The following is a 25044-nucleotide window of genomic DNA, read 5'->3' on the forward strand; positions in this document are numbered from 1 at the left end:
GATTTTAAGATTTTACTTTATTTATTTGACAGAGAGAGACACAGGGAGAGAGGGAACACAGGCAGGGGGAGTAGGAGAAGGGGAAGCAGATTCCCCGCTGAGCAGGGATCCTGATGCAGGGCCTGATCCCAGGACCCCAGGATCATGAACTGAGCCGAAGGCAGATGCTTAACGGACTGAGCCACCCAGGTGCCCCCCTACTGTTGATTTAATGTAGCTTTTCTTTTCCAGAAAAATTGAAGCTCAGATGGTTCAAGTTTCAGTGTCTTTCCTAAGTCATGGAGCTAGTTAATGGCAAAAGCAACACTAGACCCTCTGTCTCCTGCTATTGGCAAAACACTTCTATTAAATGTGCCGGTTCCTTGATCTATTCTTAAAATGACCTCGTCAAGAAGAAGCTGGTGTCCCACCTGTCATAGCCTCCTGCGCCCAGGAGGGCAGCCGGGCTCTTCCTGAGAGCTGTCACCTGGCCTGGGTGGGTGGTCGGGCAAGAGGCCAGGTGGGCCTGGATGGGCGGCCGGAGGGTGCAGCTCCATGAAGCTGTTAGGCCTCAGTGTCCTGTACAAAGGCGAGCCCAAGGCGGTGCTGCTCAAAGCCATGGACGACATGTCCTCCTTCAGCTTCTTCCAGAGGTCCAGTGCTCAGGAGTTCATGACCTTCACAAGTCAACTGATTGTGGAGCCCTCGGCAGAAGGCTGCAGAGCTTCTGTCAAAGAACTAGAATGTCTGTACCGCCTCTACGTCCAAAACGACAGCCTTGCAGGAATGGTCCTAATGGACAGTGAATATCCATTCCTGGGGGCTTTTGCCCTGCCGGAGAAGGTACTAGATGAATTCTCCAAGCAGGTCGACAAGATAGAGTGACCAGTCGGATCCCCTGCTACCGTCCTCAGGAGATACTAGAACCTCGGAGAAGCTGACCCCATGCCCAAGGTGTGGGCTGAGCTGGACACGACCAGAATCATTCTGCACAGCACCATGGAACGAGGGGAGAAGCTAGACGACCTGGTGTCCAAACCCGAAGTGCTGGGAACACAGTCTAATGCCCAGAAACAGCCCAGAAACAGGACTTGGGCTGTGCAATCACATGAAGACAGCCGGGGAGGCCCCTGTGCTGAAATGTCACGGTCATTCACATCAGAACCGTAGCCCCTGTGGAAGCGGAGCCGCCCTGGAGACACCCGCATGGGGTCACTCTCATCTTTCACTTTGGAGCTCCTGGAGGGGGAACTGAGCCGTTGTAGGAGGGACCTGGGGCTGGGGCACATGCAAATCTACATGTCTAGTAATTTTTGAAAAGATCATTTGAGGCCCCCAAAGGTATAGTATTGGGCCCAATGAAACCTTAAATTCTGAGTGACTCTCATAAAATAAAACTACCTCTTCAGATCTGAAGAATCTAGAGGAACCCTTACTCCGACTCTTGGGACCAAGCAGGTTGAAGGGCAACCACCACGTCCTTCTGCGGGGCGCACTGTCCTGCATCTCCTGCCCTGTGGTGGGCATGGTGAGTGCCATTCGGGCTGGGATCCCAGGCTGTGCAGCCTTTCTTTTTTTTTTTTTTAAAGATTTTATTTATTTATTAGAGAGAGAAAGAATGAGAGATAGAGAGCATGAGAGGGAAGAGGGTCAGAGGGAGAAGCAGACTCCCTGCTGAGCAGGGAGCCCGATGTGGGACTTGATCCCGGGACTCCAGGATCATGACCTGAGCCAAAGGCAGTCGCTTAACCAACTGAGCCACCCAGGCGCCCCTGTGCAGCCTTTCTTTCCCCGCCAGAAGCAAGGGGTGCCTAACTGCAGGACGATGTGGTGGGGAGAGCGCACCCTGGTAAAGGTAGAAGATGGAAGGGATGCGGCCACGTGGAAGCTAAGTGGTCAGACTACATTCAGCCTGGGATAAAAGGCATTTAGGAATGGCTCAGTCAAGTGCTGCAACTAAAAGACCACTGTAGAGTCAGTAGGGAGGGTGGTGGGAAGAGGGCAGCTGCGCCTTGTGCCAGGACTGGGGAAAGCAGAATTGAAACCTCACACTAGACGCCGCCCCCCAACCCAGATTCACTAATCCATATACACACACCGTAGAAAATGTCTTTACTTTGGGCTAAAAATTAATAAAGCAAGAAGTGACTGCACAGAGGGGTAAGTTCTAGGGTTGGCTCTAGCAAGCTGGGAAAAAAACAGATGGTTGAAAGTTTGCTTATCCTGCTTAGGACCAACGTGAAGTAGGGCAATGAAGCTGTCGTTTGATTTTTAGGAGTTTGTTTTGAACAACTTGGATTCAATTCAAATGGAGTTTCAAGTTGTGTGGATTTACAAGGATATTACTGGATTTTTTTCCTGATGATTTGAGCATCAGGATAGGCAGCTCTTGAATTCCTTGGAATGATCACGTCTGAAATTAGGTAGCAGGACAGACTCTGGGGCGACAAGAGAGTTTCCCGCTGTCTTGCTCTACCTCCCAGGTTTAATCAAGTCCCATTCGCCGCCCCCCCCCCCCGCGCCCGGTGACCCCGTTGATTTTCTCCTTCCCCATCACTCTTCCAGAATACCATTTCCCAACCTTAATGCCTGAAAAGAAGAATGACCTGGGACCAGCTCTTTTCCCTCCAATTTAACCTTCCATTCAGATCATTCGGAGCTTTTCAGAGAGCAAATCTTTTCTGTACTCAAAAGCCTTCAATGACTCCCCTTTGTTTGTATAATAAAATCACCTCACACCTGTCAGAATGGCTAAAATCAACAACGCAAGAAACAAAAAGTATTGGCGAGGATGTGGAGGAAAGGAACACTTTTGCACCATTGGTGGGAATGCAAACTGGTGCAGATACTGTGGCGAACAGTATGGAGCTTCCTCAATAAGTTAAAAATAGAACTACCCTATGATCTAGTAATCATACTACTGTTTATTTACCCAAATAATACAAAAACACTAATTCAGAGGGATACACGCACCCCCATATTTATAGCAGCATTATTTACAATAACCAAATTATAGAAACAGCCCAAGTACCCATCAATCAATGAATGGATAAAGACGATGCGGTATATGTATATACAATGGAATACCTTTCAGGCATAAAAAAAGAATGAAACCTTGCCATTTGCAACAACATAGATGGAGCTAGAGAGTATAATGTTAAGCAAAAGAAGTCAGTCAGAGAAAGACAAATACCATATGATCTCATACATGGAATTTTAGAAACTAAAAAACAAGCAAAAGGAAAAAAAAGAGAGAAAGAGAGAGGCAAACCAAGACGCAGACTCTGAACTACAGAGAACAAACATAGCTACCAGAGGGGAGGTGGGGGGGGGGGCTTGGGAGGAAATAGGGGATGGGGATTAAAGAGTGCACTTATCATGATGAAATAGAATAAAATTTAAAAAATTTTATCTGACCCAGTCTCTATCTCTTCCTCTACATTGTGAGCTCCTTGAATAGGGCAGGGAGGGAAGGATATTATGAAAGCACAATGGAGAGTAATAGGATTAAGACTAGGAACAGACGAGATTACAATAAAGCCAAGAGATCTTCATATGTCACCGCCTTGGCACCTACTGGTGAGTACAACTCATTGCATATACAAAATCCAATATTTATAAGGCTTATACATGTTTGCTAACACTAAGGTTATATCTGCAGCCAAATGTTCCATAACACATGTAAATATGTAATGCTCGGCTGTAAGTAGGGTATGTTCATGAAAAATCATCAAATATTATCTGAAATAGGGATATAAAAAATTAAATCTGTTAAAAATACCCAGAAAACCGTCCAAAGGGTTCTATGTAATCACTGACTTTTAATATTTGGAGAAAGAGTGGTAAAATAAAATCAGGTCAATTTTAGTACAATGGACTTCTAACTTCCAGATATTCAGAATGTCTTGTCATCTGCCTAAGTTCCTTATTTAAAAGGAAAGAGAAATTTTTACTTACCACTTCTCAATATTTATTTATGCAGATGAGACATGAGTCATAAGGATGTAGAGATGAACCCTGATTTATGACAACATCAGGAAAATGGCTAAAAATAAGTGTGTCTCAGGATGATTCAAAGTGCAATAAGGGAATTTCCAATGATTTGGTAACAAATGTAGCAGCCCAACTCCATTTATTTTTCCAGCAAATAGTCCCAAGGAGCATGAAAAATGACAGCTGCATAACCGGAACAGCTAATTTTTTCATGTTAGTTGATTCAACCTTTTGTGTCAAGAAAAAAAAGAGAGAAAAGGAAAAGAAAGAGAGGGTGTAAGTAATAGATCAAGTTTGTCTTTTTACAACTTGGGAAATAAAATCTCCAATCATCTATCAGTAGCCAAATAGTAATGTTCTAGCCATTAAGCCTAATGGCATAGAAACGATAGAGTAAGCAACAGGATGAGACTATGATTTTGGTGAGCTAGCTAGGTGAAAGTCACAAGTGCAGAAGCCCAGAATTGAAAACAGCGTGAGATATCACTGAATTCAGCCTCCTGCCCCAAGCAAGGATGGTCTCCAAAACATTGCTCTCAGAAGTAGAATCCGGCCTGTTAAATACTTCTGGCAATGGGAGCTCACCACCTGTGTTTTAATTTCCTAAGACTGCTGTAACAAATAGCCACATATTTAGTGACTTAAAAACCACTAATTTATTATCTCATAGTTCTGGAAGCCAGAAATTTGAAGGCGTTCAGCAGGACCATGCTCTCTACAGAGACTTTAGGGGAGAAGCCATTCCTTGCCTCTGCTAGTTTCTGGTGGGTGGGCTTCCTTGGTTTGCGGCCATATCAGCCCAATCTCTGTCTTTGCTTTCACATCATCATTTCCTCTCTGTGTCCTTTAAAAGGACACTTGTAATTATATTCAGGAATGAACCAGATAATTCAGAATGAACTCCTTATCTCAAGATCTCTAACTTAATGACATCTTGAAAGACCCTTTTTCCAAATAAGGTGACAAATTCACAGGTTCTGGTGATTAGGACATGGCCCTATCTTTTGAGGGACCATCATTCAGCCTACTATACAACCTCCAAAAGCAATCCTTTTATTTTTGGACTGATTTCATTAGAGTGGACTTCTGTTGTTTTGAATAGTATCCACACATCTCATCTACTTCCAAGGTAGATGAGAGGTGAGGCTCTGTCTCCTACCATTGAGCTGAAATGGGGAAATTCTTCTCCTCTTAAACCCTGTACTCTAGGGCAAGAGGGCATGTATAAGCAGAGCCGGTCAGATGCCCATGCTCTGGTCCTGCCAAGCTGCTCTTTCTGTCATCAGCCATGACCCCAACCTTCACTCACACCCTGGTTACTCCCACTTCCGGGTCTCTACTCTTTTGGGACATGTCCTCAAGAATACCCTTCTCTCTTCTTCTTCTTCTCCTCCTCCTCTCCCTCCACCTTCTCCTTCTTCAAGTAGGCTCCATGCCCAGCGTGGAGCCCAAATGGGGCTTGAACTCATGACTCTGAGATCAAGACCTGAGCTGAGATCGAGTCGGACGCCTAACCAACTGGGCCACCCAGGCACTGCCCCCTTCTCTCTTCTTTAGACCTAGAAATCATATATTATTACGTCACCCCCTGCTTCCCACATACTGATCTTTCCTTTCAGACAACTGCAAGGATCACTTCTTGCATTTGGGTCACATGCATTTGATTACAGTCAACCTAGAACTTTATAGTATGCTGTTTCAGGTTTTTTTTTTCCTAAATTGATTTATTTACATGTCTTATCTCCCCAACAAAACTGTAGACTCCTAGGGTAGGCATATGTTCTTACTTCTTTAGTAGAATGGCTCAGAGGTGGTTAATGGACACAACAGACATTTAGTTATTCCTGCTTAGGAGCGTCCTAATATTACATGACTTACAAACATTTGTGATTTTCTGAAGCAGGACTTTAATAATCATAAAATTATATAAGCTCTTGAAAAATTAAAGTTCCTTGAATTATTCCGTCTTTCAATCCTACTTGATTTTAATATTACCAAAATTAAGGGTTTCACGGATAAGCCTTGAGAAAATTTCTTTCCAAACACAAGCATAGTGTCTCTTTAAATAAATACAAAAAATTATGAGCATTCGAAATATTTTTTTGTAAGTATTGTCAAATTGTGTCATGAAAAGTTTGTAGGAACTAAGAATTTGAATTTTTAAAAAGATTTTATTTATTTGAGAGAGAGAGAGAGAGTATGAGGCAGGGGCAGAGGGAGAGGGAGAAGCAGACTCCCCACTGAGTAGGGAACCTGACATGGGGCTTGATCCCAGGACCCAAGATCATGACCTGAGTGGAAGGCAGACACTTAACTGACTGAGTCACCCAGGTACCCCAAGAATTTGAATTTTTAAAGACTGTAGGGGCGCCCGGGTGGCTCAGTTGTTAAACGTCTGCCTTCGGCTCGGGTCATGTTCCCAGGGTCCTGGGATCGAGCCCCACATCGAGCTCCCTGCTCCCCGGGAAGCCTGCTTCTCCCTCTCCCACTCTCCCTGCTTGTGTTCCCTCTCTCACTGTGTCTCTCTGTGTCAAATAAATAAATAAAATCCTTAAAAAAAAAAAAGACTGTAAATTCGGTGGGCAGGGATGAGTCACTTAACCAATGAGAAGAACCAGCTTCACTTTCACATTCCAGGGAGGCTCGGGACTCTGTGCACCTGTACAATTATACACCATGTAGTATGCATTTATTGAACTTTTTCAGGAGAGTTTCTCAGACAAGAAGACAATGCTGTTTGCTGATGATAGCAATGGAGGAAAAAAATAAAGGGGTCTTAAAAAAAAAGATGCTAGTTTTGGTCAGAAAATAAAAGTTTTTTTTTTCTTTTTGTTTGTGAGAAAGATAAATAGAATGTGATAATGTGTTTACAAATCTCAACAGCCTCCTGATAGGGATGTTAGGGGTCTTCTGTCTTCAAGTGAACGGAATTTAATTTAGTGACAAGGGAGAAACATGAACATAGCATGTTGTACCGTGGATCACTGATAAACTACAGACTATTAAGATTAAATGAATGTGTATATACATACAAAGTGTATTCTTTCCTACAATTCAGCTGTGCCAGGAAGTATAGAAGTTTATGACTAAATTGCACAGCTTCTAATATCCATCCTGAACCCATTTATCATTTTTAAATGTATCTATTATTTGCATGATATTTGTTGTTAAAAGTCAAATAAAACTGAAATATATAACAAATAAATGTAAGGTCCTCTGATATTTCACCCATCTGAGAAAATGAATACTAATATTCTGGTGTCCCTAGATTTTGTGACATGCTTTTAATGTCATAGAATACTTACCTAGTGTTTAAATCCATAACTTTTATGAATTACTTTTGTAGGTTTAAAATTCTGATGAATCGGGAAATCACTTGTTTATTTTAGAATGAGGAAAGAAATGGTTACTAAGTTAAGTTTCTTTTCCAGTGGATAATCAAATATACAATTTGCTGAATAATCCTTTTATTATTCTTCCTGTTTTTTTGCAATGTCACCATTACCACACACTAAATTCCATATATGATCAGTATAACTTTGGACTTTATTTTTCTATTCCTGAGCTAAGATCAAGTTTTATAATAGTAACTTTCTTTTAAAGATTTTATTTATTTATTTGAGAGAGCGAGAAAGAGAGAGAGAGAGCACATGAGAGGGGGGAGGGTCAGAGGGAGAAGCAGACTCCCCGCCGAGCAGGGAGCCCGATGCGGGACTCGATCCCGGGACTCGATCCCGGGACTCCAGGATCATGACCTGAGCCGAAGGCAGTCGCTTAACCACCTGAGCCACCCAGGCGCCCTATAATAGTATAATAGTAACTTTTAACATCAAGAAATACTTGCCAATTTATGAAAAAATGATATCAAAGTGAATAAAGCAGAAAGTGAAAGTCTTCCATATAATCCTACTTCCCAAAGATCAATACTGCTCACAGCTGCATATTCTGAAATTTTTTTCACACAATATGCATAATGTAAATGGAATCATATTATATCCTGATGTATAATTTTTCCACTTAGCAATTTATTGTGGGTATTTTTTAAGTCAGTATAGACAGGTACATCATATACTTTTAACTAAATATGTCATTGTATGGCTATGGCATCCAATTTCTTTTTTTTTTTTTAAGATTTTATTTATTTATTTGCCAGAGTGAAAGAGTGACAGAGATAGCGAGAGAGCGCAAGCAGGGAGGAGAGGGAGGAGCAGGCTCCCCATTAAGTGGGGAGCCCATGTGGGGCTCCATCCCAGGACCCCGGGATCGTGACCTGCACAGAAGGCAGATGCCCAACCGACTGAACCACCCAGCACCCCTACTTACCCAATTTCTTGTTGAAAGCGTTTATGGTTTTTTTTTTTCCTAATTCCTAATTGTTTTTACTATTACCAAGGATACTCAAAGTTTTTCTTTCATATATCGTTGCGTGCTATATTTCTATAGAATACATTTCTAGAAGTAAGTTTGTGTGGTACAATTTTAAATTGTGGCAGTTATTTCCATATTGTTTTCTCAAAAGTTCAGTTTGTGTTTGGTAGAGCAGTGAGCAGGAGCTCACTTATCTCTCCAATGCCCTGGGCATTTTTAGGAGACAGAGGGATACGAAAGGGAGGTCAGTAAGATATGAAGACCGGGGCACCTGGGTGGCTCAGTTAGTTGAGTGACTGCCTTCGGCTCAGGTCATGATCCTGGAGTCCCGGGATCGAGTCCCACATCGGGCTCCCTGCTCGGCGGGGAGTCTGCTTCTCCCTCTGACCCTCTTCCCTCTCATGCTCTCTATCTCTCATTCTCTCTCTCTCTCAAATAAATAAATAAATAAATCTTTAAAAAAAAAAGAAAAGTAACTAATTTAACTCTGTCTCTCCATAGAGCCCCCATTTTGGGGTCATTCAAGTGAGCAAAGCAGAATAGTTACAATATTCATTGAGGAAGAACTTCTCTGAAAACATTCACATAATAATTGTCTGTTAAGAATCTTTTGATTTTTTCCCCCCATAATTGTGGAGGTTTTGGTATCTTTAAAAAAGGATTAATAGGAATTAAAATAATAATGATAAATACACCAAAGGAAAAAATGACCACTTCTCTCAATGCAGAGGTAAAATGTTTTTTTCCAGTGTGTCTAAATGAAAGGAGTGTTCAGCATAAGGAAATGCTAGACTTCACAGGGTAAAAATCATATCTTATTATATAAATAAGTACATAAGAATTATTATTTTATTTTTTGATGAGCCAATGACCATTCAACATTGTTAAATTATTTGGTAGAAATAGTTGAATTAAGACCCAGTCATTCAAAGCTGTATTCAGCAATGACAGATTTTCATCTTCCTTTCTTTTTTTTCTTTCTGGTGGTGCTGGGGGGCCAGGGCGGGGTCTGTTATAATTTGTGCTATCTCCAAGGAAACTTAATCCAGATGTTCATGATGTTAGGATGGCACTTCCTACAAACAAAAAGATTGTGAGGGACTCTGGGGCTTATTTTGTAAATTGTTCCATGTAGAGATTTGCCTGTCCTGGCATCAAGCCCTGGATGGAAGCCAGAGAGAGGGTTACAGAAAGAGATTAAGGTGTCAGTGCTAGAGGCAGGAAAAGAATATTGGGCAATGTATTTGCCTGGTTCTACCACACACCTCATTTCCAGCCTGATTGTGAATATCTTACAGTGGGTAAAATGCCAATAACCGCTCTACTATGGTGGTAGGTTTTTGAGTGACTTGACTCCTACATTTTTCAAATGTTATGTAATGTCTTATTGTTTTTGTAACAAATATTTTTGAAATGTTTTCTGTAAGATGTATGCAGGTGCTAATAGCATAAAATACATAAAGTATGTAATACATAAAATAAGATATAATTTTATGCATATTGAAACAGATTAGTGTTTTTTGAGATTAAATACTAACACCGATAACAGATAATATTGCCGATAGCTGGAAATTATTTTAACAAACACAAATATTTAAAAATTAATCCAAATCCAAGTGTATAGCATAATCAATATATTCTAAATAATATCTATAATACAATTAATTTTATTGGAAGGATGGACTCAATTATTTAGGTTTAGGTTATTTCTAATGCTCTACACATTATGCAATGCTTGGTAAAAAGGCAGAATTTTCTAACTAAGAGTATTATTTAAGTATAAAATTATTCTCATGTAAGGCACACTTTTCCTTCAAGTTTATTTTGATAGCTCATTTCCTGGATGGTTTAGCAAAATTATTAAAGAACTAAGATTTAAAAGCTTTCAGTATTACATATTTTAACTCTTAAAAAAAAAACTTTGTTTTTTTTTGTTTGTTTGTTTAGTATTAAAATTCATCTTTAGAAAGTAATAAATATTGTAAGTAAACCTTGATCAATTAAGGAAGACTAAATGAGAAAGTCGAGGCATTCTAAGTGTAGGTTTGTACTAAGTGTAGGCTTTGTAGATTACCGGGACCTCAAAGAGGGTATGAATCCCTGGTTGCTGCAAAACAAAGCAGTGAAAATAGAGTCTCCATTTTGCTGCTTTGTAGCTAAATGGTCCCAGATTGGTGTTCCCCCTCCTACACCATTCTTCCTCTCCCTTTTTCTTTCTCCCTCTTTTCTCTCTCCCTCCTGCCTTCCTTTCTTCCTTCCTTCCTTCTTCTTCTTCTGTGACATTCTCCTCCATCAGCCCACCCACCCCTTCACTGGCTCATTAGGCTTAACTGCTATCCCTCATTCAGATTACATTTAAAAGTCTGTACCTCTGGTAAGAATTCCCTGGTAGCTCATGGCTGGTTTACTGGGTTGCTTTCCTTCCTGCATGTTCCCCCACAAAGGAGGCCTATGACATCATGCTCTAATTGCCTTTTCTCTTATCTGTCCCCCTCCCTGCAATGCCAGGTTCATTTTGTGTGGTCCAGTACGATATTTATGACTAGGGGGAGTTGAACATTACTTTTCAAAGAAACATCAAACAAATAATAAAGAAGCAACCAAACATGATTTTTTAACTTAAGAAGGCAATGTCAGGCATTTGTTCACCTATTTATGCATTAAAAGTTTATTAAGTGTGTGATGGTTGTCTAAATATTTACATCAGAAATTGGGTAAAATTCTATTGAAAGGAATGAAACCATGTATTTAGGTTTTTGCTAATTTTTTCTCTATCACTACTTAATCCACTTTACCCCCGCTTTAAACCCTTACTATAAAATGCACAGAATATTTCAAATTATTCTTTTAAGCTTTTAAAAAAAGACACTACTCTATTTTCTTTATTCTATGACATAATATTTTTGTTTGACCACTGAGAACAGGTGGTGACTGGTATTGTTAAAGAGCTCCTAGCCTTATCTAAGCTGAGTATATCCTGAGGTGAGCAGTTATAAATTATATGTCTAAAGAGAAGTGACTCATATTTACATGGGTGGGAACTTGGGCTAAGAAATGTGGGAGGTAGGCAGAAAGGAAAACAATGCTGTAGGTATTTTCTTCTTAATGTGTGAGTATGAAAGCTTTTACTGCCAAGATCCTGATGATTAGTGAGTTTAAAGGGAAATGTACAAAGTTGTAAAAACACTGTGCTAAGAAAAAGACATCAGTAGTTTTTCTTTACTGTCTTCACTCAGCTTCATGACAACTGAACCTCTGTAGCTGGTAAAGTATAACATTTTCATATTAGGAAGAGGTTTGTAGACAATAAATATGTTCAATGCTATGAACAAAAATGTTAAAGACTTTCCTCTTTTGTTAGTAAATAAAACCAGAAGTGGGTCCTGGATGCTCTATTTTGCTACTCAGATTTCTCTCCCAGTTTATAGCCTAGTTAGCGTGACTAAAAGCAATTTACAAGTGGTTTTCTATAGAGTGCTCAGCCCAGAGAAAGGCGCATGAGACCCTTTGAAATGAATTATTCAGGGCTTGTATCTTAAATGGGGGATGACTTCGGGAACAGATACCTGAGGGAGAGTTGGAAATAGCAATGCCATGAAATGTCTGCAGAGCCCTTATCTCTGAGATTAAGGCAATCGGGGACAAGGTACAAATTCCTCTCAAAAAAATGATACCGTGCACTACCGCGCTTAGAGTACTATGTATACATCAGCTAGATTAGACCAAACAAAATCTCTACGTCAAAACATCAGCAAATTACTCATCTGATATTTTCTTCCAAATTCAATAAAAAGAAATGATAAAATGGTGTGTTCTTCCCTCTGGAAGAAGGATGGGAAAGCAAAAGTGCTTGTCTGCAATTCAGCCCTCAAAAACTACTTTTGACCAGAAATACTCATATGCTATGCTAGAGTGTTTTCTTTCTGTAAGAACTATCCTAGGAAACTCCATCAGCTATGAAGTTCAAGTGCTGGGTGCAAGACCTCATAGAACACCGCGTGGAAGCAGACAGACTGGGGCTCGCTGTGAGACGAGATGGAGGGCACGGCCATGGGACAACCCTCACAAAGCGCACCGCCTAAGCTTCCTGGTCTTTCTCTTCTTTTTACTCCGGCGATGCTCTTCAAACAACGCTGTGGGTCACCACATGTGCTTCCTGAGAAGCGCACCTTCATCTTGTGTAAAAATGCTGACGAATTATTCCCTTAAAGGTTTTTGTTATCTTTTCCCTAATATAGACCCAGAATATGTGCATGTGTTTTCATAAAGTGGAGACACTGGAGGGCTTTTTTTTTTTTTTTTTTTCCTCTCCTGTGTGCGGAGGAAAATGTGAGTACAGTAAAAAAGGCAGAAGTAGCAAGTTAAGGACGGGGGGTACTTCCTATATCATATAGCACATATTGGGAAGAGGGGAGAGGGTTGGCTGAAAGGGTTTGAATTTTATGGGCACAAGCTAGAACTTATGGTTATAGGTTGTCTGCTCTATAACGGATAGTATAGCGTATACTACATGTCATAATAATTTAGTATCTGCTAGTATCAGTGGAAACTGACATGTTGACTGAATCTTTCTAAGACTTAATCTCTATTTATCCACAAACTGGGAATAACAATAGTAACCTAATAGCATCATTGTGAAAAACTAATGAGACTATCAGACATAAATATCTGTGAAAGCAGGTAATGGTTTGTCCTTCCCAAAGATTTATTTATTTATTTGAGAGAGAGCGAGTGAGTGCATGTGAGCAGGGGGGAGGGGCAGAGGGAGAGGGAGAGAGAGAGAAGCTCAAGCAGACTCCCCGCTGAGCGTGGAGCTGGACTCGGGGCTTGATCCCAGGACCCTGAGATCATGACCTGAGCTGAAACCAAGAGTCAGGAGCTCAACTGACTGAGTCACCCAGGCGCCCCTAGTTTGTACTTTCTAAATGATAGCTATTGTAAAAATAAATATTTTTATCAGGCTCTCTAAAATAACTATTTTGGCTTCTCAGGCTCATTTCCTTGACATCAAAGGTATTTGGAAAGTTGTTCAAAAATTAGACATTCAGTTTTGGAAGATTGAGAAAGTAGGATTTTGCAGCCCATTAAATTCACACCATTAGTCTGAGGCATATCTGGGGTCCTCTTGGTAGATGGAACATGTTACCAGGATTTTCTTCTGCAAATACTGGGCCTGCCTGCCTTTAGCTCTGCTGGTAAAAACTGGTGTTTACTCTAATTCATTGTCGCATTGACCACCAGAAGAGTCTTTGCTCTGGACCTTACCAGACAGGAATGACTCCATGTGATTCTGCTTCGTGCTTACATTTCTGGTCATCCTCAGGCCACTTGAACTTCACCGTTATATGACCTGTTGCCGCAGGTGACTTTGATCTGTCTTTCTCCCTGCATTAACTCAGGAAAATCTAGCATTTTTATTTAGTTCATGTGCTTGTGGCAATGACCATAAGCAAACATCTGCCTATTGACTTAAAGAGTGTCTAGGAACTTGATTCGAGTAGGTCTCTAGGAACTGAAGAAAGTGTCCAACCCTCTAACTCAGTGGTTCTCCAAATGGGATTTCTGGATCTTTCTCAGATGTGTTCTTCAGGATCTGTGAGTTCTCCACAAGCGTCTTTAAGCAGTGTTTGTTCATTTGCTTTGTTTTATTTTGTTTCAAATGATAGGCTAAAAAATTAATCAACTGAAGCATGTTCTGCCTTATCTTGATGGCCTGTTCATAATTAAATCTTGTTTCCATGCCTGCTTCCGGCTTTGTTTACTAGCTTGCTAGAGCTGCTATCATAACAAAGTACCATAGCCCGGGGACTTAACAGAAATTTATCGCCTCACCGTTTTGGAGGCTGGAAGTCCAAAATCCAGGTGTTGGCAGGACCGGTTCCTTCTGAGGGCTGTGAGGGAAGGATGCTGTTACATCACATGAAAGCCCAGTAAATGTTAGAGGGTATGAGGTTTTCCACATTGAAGATAAAGTGTCAGCAATGGTAAGAAAACTTGACTCATGCTCAAGTGATCTTTGCATTGATATGAATGAGTGATACCTAGCATTTATTCATTTCCATCACTGGTTTGGTTGGTAAAGTTTATGCTGAAACTAGAAATTCTTTTCACTGTCTGCAAGAACTGAAAACTAATTCCAAACATTATTTTCCTGATTGATTGCAACAATAATTGGATTAGGTTCACATTTCATGCTGATTTCAATAATTTCCCCATGGGTTTTCTTTTTTAAAAAAGAAAATTTAAATTAATCCTGAGAGCTTTTTCTTCCTTTGGAAGTTTCTAGCACACTATTTAAGTTTGTGAACCACTGCTTGGTAGGAATAAGCCAGCTATTTGAGGGGACCCTTCTGTCCCTTACCTAATTTTATGATCCTGAAATAGTTGGACCTTTGGAAAGTTCTCTATACGTCATATCTTTATTACACTGAATAATTTCTGTGATATAAATTTGCTTTCTTAAAATAAAGACTTCCTCAATGGGGAAAGAATGAGAGGATAGCTCATATGCTTTGCAGGAGGGATTTAGAGGATTAAACTCAGATATTTGGGGATAAATCAGATATCAGAGTCAGACTGAGACCTATTTCCTAACAACTGTGATGAACTGGGAAGCAACCCGCCAGGAATCTTCTCACCTCCTGAAATAGCCCATGATCAGAGACACCCACCTGTGGCTTTATATCATAATATAATAACCCGCTGATTGCAAAGCTTGAATTAGGCCTGTCTGCGATTTACTTATAACTATCAGATTTTCCCTTAATGCCAATATCGTTAATTTTATTGTTGTCTTGTGTTGTAAGTTACCCAGAAGTAGTTTATGCATAATAGCATAATTTTATTTATTTTAACTTTAATTTTTGGGGTAATAGCATAATTTTAATGTAATTAATTGCATGGGAAGTTTTGAACTCATAGCAAAGCAATCTACCGTCGTTTTAACAACCTATGACAATGTTCATGCCCTTATATATATGTTACAGTAAATCAAGTATTATACATATATCTATGAACATATACATAGGCTTATGAGAAAAGTGATCTTTTACTTTATGTGATGGTAGAATTCTTAAAAGCTTTGTTTTATACAAAAAATTGAGAACCGTATTATAGAAGATACCCACGATTTGGTTGGATCATAGTTTCCTAAATTTTAATCTTAGAATCTTAATCTTGCTAATGATTTAGATTCTAAGTGATGGTGAAGACTTGCCTAGGAAGAAGAAAGTAACTTTATGTCATAACAAGTTATGTTTGTTGACAAAGCACGGCAGAGCTCAAAGGAAGGGCTTTTATGGAATTCTGGCTCTAGCACTTTTTGTCAAAATAAATCAACTAACACAGAAAAGTTGAAGGGTCTCTCTGTGTAGTACACTTTCCTGAACCATTTCATTTGCATTTCCTCTTTTTTTTTCTTTTTCTCCAGCCTTTCTATGGATTTTGCAGTCCCTCAGTGTAATATATTAGCTTCATTTTAGAATAACTCAGCCTCTTTCTATAGAAATTAGAAAACTCTCATGCATTCAAAATGTTTTTATTAAGCACCTATTACATGACATCTGCATGTTAGAAGCTAGAGACATCAAGTAGGGAATCCGTAGTCCAAAGTCCCCCGCCTTCAAGAAACACAGTGTATGGTAAGCAAGGGAACATAAGCAGATCTGATACATAGGACACTTCAAGTGGCAACTCGGAACCCTGCCGACATTATTATGGGGGCACCAAAGATACTACTTCTCACTGTGCCTTGGGAAACCAGGCAAAGCTTAACAGTGGATAGTGCATTTGATCTAGCTTTCTGGGAAAAATAGGAATTTAGCAAACAACAACAAAAAAGGGGAGGGAGTGAAATTCCATCCAAGTAGAGGCCAGAACATAAGCAACATCATGGAGTTTTGAAAGCCTAGGATGCGTCCAAAGACGCCAAATAGCACAAGAGTTATCCTTCCTCTGCCATATGAGAAAGAGAGATGAAACCAAGAAGGAAGATAGAATAAACATGGAGGTATAGATGCATTTTTAAAAAAGAATTCAGAGGCAAAATGAGGAGATTAAGTGTTCAAAAATAAGTGAAATATCGCATTCCAATCAACTGTAAGTTTTAGCTTGTGTTGACATACAAAATAACTAAAGAAAAAAATCACATTTAAGGAGGTGATAGAAATAGAAAGAGCCTAAGTAAAGAAAAAGATGACTGATGTTTGGGTACAGCAGAAACAAACAAACAAAAGTCTTCTATGATTGCATGGTAGTAATTACTGACATTTATTGAACCCTTACCATGTAGCACACACTGTGGCACTTTATTGTCTCATCGAATCCTCACTGTCTTTTAATAAGTATCACTCAGTTAATAGGCATTGCTGTTATATCCACTTTATGGAAAGACAATTAAGGATCAAGAAGATTAAGTAACTTGCTCAAGTTTATATCTGTATGAAGAGGGAGGTGCAGGCTATGAATCAGTCTGTCTCACTCCAGAGTCCTGAGGGCATAACCACTAAATAAACTGCCTTTCCCACTCACACACTGAAGTAAGATGACCCCATAAGTAGCAGATTTGGTTTCTTTTGCCATGTGGATGCTACGAGGAGGCAAATCTTGATGCACAGAACAAATACAAAATAAAACAGAGGAAATAATAGCAACAACAAACATTTCTTTGCAGAACTTAGATATGTTGGTCCAAAGGAGACCTGGTTGAAGTAGTCATAAAGTAAGATGGTGAGGTCAAAATACAAGATTTTGGTCAGAGAGGAATAAAAACATCCAACTTTTATAGTGACATATGCTCAATGGAAAACTGTTCTGGGATGGGGGCGTGATGTGAATTATGACCTGTGATAAGTATCCTTGGAGGAAATAAAAGGACATGTGCATTCAAGTCCATGCATTGTCCTCTTCTGGATGGACATTGCTAGATTTTCTCTTCTTTCAGCAATTTTAACCTCAAAAAATGATTATTTCTTTCAATCGTGTCTATTGTTATTCTCTCTGTAGGCCGTCTTTTCTTTTGTATATTTTTCCTGGGTAAGCAGTGTATATTACTAAGAATGTACTCCTCCAGCCACACATCTAAGATTTGTAGCTTTATGGATGTGGTGGGGAGCCGTATACAGGATAGTAAGAATGTTCTCACTCCTGGATGATGGAGTTGGACAGGGAAGGATTGGGGGGCGAGTGGTTTGTTCTCTGCTGGAGAGGAGAACAGAGAGGTGGCCAGAGGGCCTAAAACCTTGGGAGGCTATCTTTCTCTCGTATTAAGACTTATACTATATTTCCTTAGTACAAAATGTATTTCCTATGAATTTAGACAGAAATTAGACAGAAAGCCCAAATATCACTCAAGATACAGGTTTGGGGATATAGCTCAACACCCAAAAACCAAATAATCTGATTAAAATTGGGCAGGAGACATGAACAGACATTTCCCCAAAAAAGACATATAGGTGGTCAACAGACACATGAAAAGATGCTCATCATCACTTGCCATCAGGGAAATGGAAATCAAAACTGTAATGAGATATCACCTCACACTAGTCAGAATGGCTAAGATCAAAAAACACGGGAAACTTCAAGTATTAGTGAGGATGTGGAGAAAAAGGAACCCTTGTACACTGTTGGGAATGTAAACTGGAGCAACCACTGTGGAAATCCTGGAAACCCAATTATGGAAGCAGCCCAAGTGTCCATCGATAGATGAATGGATAAAGACGATGTGGTATATATGCACCATGGAATATTCAGCCATAGAAAGAATGAAATCTTGTCATTTGCAATGACATGGATGGAGCTAGAGAGTATAATGCTAAGTGAAATAAATCGGTCAGAGAAAGACAAATACTATATGATTTCACTCATATGTGGAATTTAAGAAACAAAAGATATAAGCAAAGGAAAAAGAAAGGAGAAAGAGACAAATCAAGAAGCAGACTCTTAAATATAGAGAACAAAGTGGTGGTTCCCAGTGGGGAGGTGGGTAGGGGGATGGGTGAAATAGGTGAAGGGGACTGAGTACACTTATGATGATCACTGAGTAATGCGTGGTACTATTGAATCACTGTATTGTACACCTGAAACTAATATAACACTGTATGGTAACAATACTGGAATTAAAAGAAAAAAAACTTAAAAAATTTAAAAGAAAAAAAAAGATACAGTTTTGGGGGTGTCACATACCCAGAGGGTCAGAGTGTGAACAAGGGATTTGTGGGCACATAGTGTGCAGCTTTCAAGACTCAGAACCTCCAGAGTCAGGAAGAGAATATGCCAGTTGGATATGCTCTGCCTGGCTCCTTCCCATTACTGCATCTGATTTAGAGTGGATTGGGGTGACGTAGGGGGTAGAAGCAACACAGAAATTGGTCTTAATAACAAATAAACACTCTTTCCCCCAAAATTCCATGTGTAGAAATCATAATGGGACTTTGGCTGTCTGGCAGGGGATCATGGGCTGGTGGAGAGAAGGATGAGAGGGATGAGCACATACAAAACAGAAAGCTCAGGTCCCGTGAACCATAGAGCGAGTATAGCCAAGCAGGCCACGGGATGTGGAGCTATACAGATCTTCATGCCCTGGTGATCTTAGACATTATCAGTAAAGGCAAACTGCAACTTCTTATCAGATTCCTGGTGATCCAAACAAAAAGGCTAAACAGACAATTTACATGATTTTTACTAATTATAAGGGGGAAACACACTAGGATGTCAAGTGTTAAAACCACTTTTCATCACAGTTCAAAGGAAACAAAGCTGGGAGGGGGCAGAAATTGCTCAGAGGAAAATTAATTAGCATAGGACCTTAATGATACCTTCCTTTACTGGTATTTTAGAAAGAAATCCTCAAGAATTATTTTTCTCAGAGTTTAAAAACAATAGTATATTCCCAAGAGTTCTAGTAAATCAACATGAAAAATATTCAGAAATGTTTAAAGGTGTCCTAACAACTGTATTCTGTATATATAATCAAGTCTGATTTTACTAGACTTTGACATTTTGATTACATAAAGGATTCATCCACAATAAAAATATACTGTAGATAATAGATTTATAACCACGTGGTTTCTATTTGTTAGTATTAGTGGATTGAACAAGTGCAGAACAGAAAGAAAATATACATTTGTCAGGGGAGAATTCTTTTCACATGGCCTGTCACATTCTGACACAGAATGTAGTTAATTTCTCTCCTTTCTCAGATCAGCCAGTTTGTTTTCTTAGAATCTATTCTCTGAGTTAGTTTAAGGAACTAGGTTCAATTAAGTGCCTTATTGGAAGTAGCTCAATAAACAGCCAAGGCTAAACTCAGGAAAAACGATATCCATAGAAGAAATTCAAGTCAGAGAACTGAAAAGAAGAAGAAGAACAAAGTGCTGTGTATCACTGAGAGAAAATGTGGATTCATTATTGTTTAATATTAAATGAGCTAATGGAGGAAGAGTGCTCAGAGGGCATGCCCAGGCAAAGGGCTTTTCCTTTTATAATTCACACTAAAGAACTATCATGAGATCCTCAAAGGCAGCTCTGGTTTCTGGACCAAAATGTAGTGAATGCTATTATTATATTGCTCTTTGTAGTGAAAAGCAAAATAAAAGGAATATTTTATTGGTCTTTGAAAACAGTTTTTATATGTATGTTCACTGGAAGGTTTCAAAACCTCGAAGACTGAAATGCTTTTGAGATGTAATAGAAATCTGATAGTAAAATTAACCCAGATTTGTGTCGATTTACTTCATTCCATCAAGTAGTCATAGGGATTATTTACATTTTGAAATAGAAAATAATAGAAAGAGACAAAATAATATATCTGTTTTTATTGTTCAGTATGACCTACATAAAAGTCAATGCATTGAAATATCAATCAATCTAGAAATTATTATTTTTTGTTTAACGTGCCACTGTATGGGTCGCCAGGGCCTGCAGGCTTTCTGAGCAACTAACAGGAAACAAGATCAGGTGTGTTATATAAGCCATTGATTTGTCCCTGATGAATTCATGTAAAATTGCATAATTAAAATCACACAAGCTCCTTTTAAACCATCTTTAAAAAGCTAATCTGCCTGGGTTTATTGTTTCAAAGTATCCACTTCTGCGCACGTGTACTCAGATAAAGCAGGTTAAATGTCTTACTGCTGCTAGGAACTTGATAAGAACCCCACCAGGCTTCCTAAAGCCATGGTTTTCCTACCCTACAAGAAAATCATAAACTGTCAAGTCAATGTAAACATAAGAAGAAAGATTCATGCTCAGTTTATTTTCTTTTGTTACCAAATCAAGGAAAAATGGCAGGCATCACAGATGTTGCCAGCAAGAGACACATTTTGGGCTTAAATGGAATAAATACCTTTATTTGAAAAAAAAATAGCACTTTCATTGCTTTGTAGATTTTGAATCTTGGATTTTCTTTTTAATTGGTAAAACCCTATATATAATTTGTAGGGTAACAAGACTGAATTTTAACATGGAAAGTTTCTCTTGCCAGATTTTTGTACACTTGCAAAGAAATTTATTATTTTCTCTGTTAGTACTTCAAAGAGCAGAAAGTAGTAGAACATCCTAGGAGTTTCTGATCAATATGAACCTTTCTTGCATATTTGTTCATGCTTTGGTATCATAATGATTTCTGGTCCCCTTGTTAGTTTTTCTTTATTTTTACAAAATGGCTTTTGGGACAATCCTTTAATTTGAAGACCCTAAATTTATTTTTACCAACTCAGTTTTTTTCCTCCCCAAGGAATGTAGTTTTCATATATATTTCACAGTTCCGTCTGGACGAGGAGAAGTGGCAAGCTCTAATAAAATTTCCAGTTCCATTTCCTGTCTTTCCCCCAACACATTTTACATTCTGTGTCCAGCCTCAGCAGGCATTACACATCCTGGAGGCCCAACCACTAGTTTCCACAGAGCACTTGACAATCAACTTCTCTGTACTGAGGAGGATGGAACTCAGTCAGACATCATTCTTCCCCTGAGCGGTTGTAAGATGAAATGATATCACGTCCACCAAGTCTGAGGGTGAAGTACAAAGCTGCAGAGTGCAGGACAAATAAAGATGCCCATCCTTTCACATTTATTTAAGTCCTCACTAGTATCAGTCCCCATTACTGATCCCAAGAGCAGAGAAAAAAAAAAAAATCAAACTATCCCATGTCCATTCTAAAGTATTTGAAGGGAAAATTCCCTTCTGAATTCAAATTTTGGCAGGCTGTTAAACATAGGAACATGATTCACCAGAATCAAGCATATAATTCCATTTATAGTCTGAAATCTCAAGTGGGTAATAAAGGGAGTCATATATTTGAAAATTATGTCCTATTATTTCCTGCTAGTGAGGTGGTAGACTTCAAAATGAAAAATCAGTTTTAAGAATCAATTACTTAATATTTTGCCCTATACCGTACTTCTAGACTTGATGGTACCACATAATAAACTCTAGCAATTCTTTATTTTACTTTGCTTTCCAAGTGCAATCTAAGAAATAATTTCTTTGGAGGCAAGATATTAGTTTTATGAACATAAACCTTTAATGTTCTATATAAAAACATCCTATAGGCTGTGCAGTTTTTATATATTTTTAGGATCACTAGCATATAATATGTGCAGACAATGTAATTCTTTTCCATCTTAAATACACCAGAGTATATGTGGAAAGTGTACAAAATATAGTCAGTCAACTAATATTCTATAACGAAGAACATTCTTAAGATTATTCTTCGGTTCCATTAGGATTATAGTTTATATTACATTACTAGACACAGTAAGTATTTTACACTATTGAGTTGGAAGTGTTAAGTCCATTGTGTTTATCAACGATGCTGAAGACAAAGATGAAGAGTGGAAATAATTCAAGTCCTCACATACCTTTACTTCAGTATTTGGATGGTTTTGGCAAAATTCTACTTCCTAGATCATTGTTTCAATTATCCACTTAAAACCGTAAATCAATTTAACAAGTTAAATAAGTTTGAGTTCAAATTAATGTTGGTTTCTTATAAATTGCTGAGGCAAATAACCCCCCTCTTTTTCTAAAGATTTATTTATTTATTTTTAGAGAGAAAGAGAGAGAGAGAGAGCAAGCATGAAGAGGGGGAAGAGCAGAGGGAGAGGGAGAAGGAGGAAGCCCGATGCGGGACCCTGGGATCAGACCTGAGCTGAAGGCAGGCGCTTAACTGACTGAGCCACCCCGCAAGTAAATCTTTTTACTCGAATCTATGTTTTCTACCTAGCTAATTCTAATTCTATGTAAAAGTTTAAGTGTGTAGTCCAAAACTCTGAAATGTTTCACTCTCAAAAATGATTTATTACATTTATCAATTAAAATTGTTTATTCACAGTTTATGTTTGTAAATTTGTGCTTATGAAATGCAACAAGAAATGCAATAAGCTAATTCTTCTGTATTTGAGAAAAACCTTGTTAGTGCAATTTATCTGACATAAACTGCAAAAAGCAAAATGGTTTCATGAGTAGAATACTATCATTTGGTAGTTGCTGATCTCTCTTTATATTTAACATTACCTTTTCTTTGAGTTTGTGGCTTGGCAGAGAGTTATCCCGGGACATAGATTGGATAGTGGATTCCACCTGAACAACTTTTATTTCAGTTTACAAACATTCCATAAGCCTGTTTTTTTTATAAATGCTTGTTTCATTTTGATGAAGGTTTTGATAAAGACAAAAGAAGTCCCATGCTATTATTACAAAGAATTTCAACTTTTAATCAAATTATTGATTTTAAGAGTATAACTTTTATTAAAAGAAAGTTATACAGGTAAGTTGGGATCAACTTTGGTGTGAATTTTTTATTGGGATGATTGAGAATGTGATTTTTAACTCTCTAAAAGACTTTGAACTGAATCATCCATATTCTTTTCAATGAGGCATAAAATAGGTCTCTGTTCTTTCTCAATTCTATGAGGAGTTACCACACTAACTAAGGTTTTAATTTTAGGAGAAAATCATGTCTGGCATAATAAAACCAGTTTCGAAACTTAATTCTTTCCACACTATGCAGCTCAAAGAAGAGGTTTTATTTAATAGTATTTTAGTTCATTAAAGACAAGTGATTCAGTTACTGAAGTCTGATGATGATTGGATTCTCATTCTCTTGAGAATTGAATTCCCTCTCTGTTCTCTACAAGAAGATATTTACCTATTTATTGGATGAAGGAATGAGCAAAGTGGGGAGTTTAGAGAAAGTTACCAGAAATTAAGTGAGACTGACAAAACAGAACAAGACCAAAAATTTCTTGAGTCAAAAGACTATTATTCAGCTTTATTAAAATAAAAATTGAAAAGTAGGAATACAATCTGAAGACAGAGGGTGCCTGGGTGGCTCAGTTGGTTAAGCGTCTGCCATCAGAAGGGATGAATACCTACCATTTGCATCGACATGGATGGAACTGGAGGGGATTATGCTAAGTGAAATAAGTCAAGCAGAGAAAGACAATTATCATACGGTTTCACTCAGATGTGGAACATAAGGAATAGTGCGGAGGACCATGGGGGAAGGGAGGGAAAACTGAATGGGAAGAAATCAGAGAGGGAGACAAATCACGAGAGGCTCTGGACTCCAGGAACCAAACTAAGGGTTACAGAAGGAGGAGGGATGGGGTAACCAGGGGATGGGTATTACGGAGGGCACGTGTGGTGATGAGCGCTGGGTGTTATACGCAACTAATGAATCGTTGAACACTACATCAAAAACTAATGATGTACTATATGCTGGCTAATTGAACATTAAAAAGAAAAAAAAAGCGTTGGCCTTTGGCTCAGGTCATGATCCCAGGGTCCTGGGATCCAGCCTCTCATCGGGCTCCCGGCTCCATGGGGAGCCTGCTTCTCCCTCTCCTTCCTGCTCATGCTCTCTCTTGCTATCTCTCTCTTAAATAAATAAATAAAATCTTGAAAAAAAATCTGAAGACAGTAAGAAAGCTTATCTTCTAGTATGTACTTTAATAAAAAGTATCAAGATTTTTTTAAAAAGTTTTGATTTTTAGATAATCTCTACACCCAACGTGGGACTTGAACTCACAACCCTGTGATCAAGAGTCTCATGCTCTACTGACTGAGCCAGCCAGGCACCTCAAAAGTCTTGAGATTTTTAAAATCCTATTCCAGGTTTTAAGTTGACCTTTCATATTCCTTTCTTCAGATGTATCCTAAATTATCACCATTACTAATACTATTATTATTATCAGTAGTAGTATTTTGCAGGAGTGACATTGAACCTGGCAGAACAGGACATCTCCTAAATAATATCACTTACCTGTGGCTCTCCCATCTGAGCCTGTGCCGGGGTATGGGGTCCTGGGAGCTTATATGGACGGATAATGTTTTTACTTAGTTGTTGTGTAGTTAGCGAGAAGAAACAGAATCGTGGTTGGAAAGGGAAACAAAAGCTTGAGGCAGCACCAGGGCTTGATGGAAAAACTAAAGAGAGATATGATTCATGAGGTCAGAGGATAGGATGATTTGAAACAGGACAGAAAGAAAGAATAAATGAGTCAAGAGGGTGGTTCAGAACTCAAGTCATGAGTGTGTCAAAGGTCTAAGTGTTGTAGGAACAGTTGGACGAGACAAAGCCATCTGTGAGTTTGGAAGGTAGCCTTGCCTCAGAATAGTCTCCCTTCCAGGGTGGCCAGCGGCCCTAGAGTGAGAGAATATGTGGGGTCCCATTTCCCATGAAACATGGTCCCCACTTTTTT

The 25044-nt window shown here is 38.9% G+C and overlaps 1 pseudogene; it reads left to right on the forward strand.

The window, feature by feature from the left end:
* The first annotated feature begins 534 nt into the window (after nucleotides 1-534).
* Nucleotides 535-1091, forward strand: LOC114206199 (synaptobrevin homolog YKT6 pseudogene; annotated as a pseudogene).
* Nucleotides 1092-25044: the final 23953 nt, after the last annotated feature.

This window comes from Eumetopias jubatus, unplaced genomic scaffold (assembly GCF_037043125.1).
Source record: "Eumetopias jubatus isolate StellerSeaLion01/CBP00866 unplaced genomic scaffold, mEumJub1_p1.0 scaffold_2, whole genome shotgun sequence".
Classification (NCBI taxonomy): domain Eukaryota; kingdom Metazoa; phylum Chordata; class Mammalia; order Carnivora; family Otariidae; genus Eumetopias; species Eumetopias jubatus.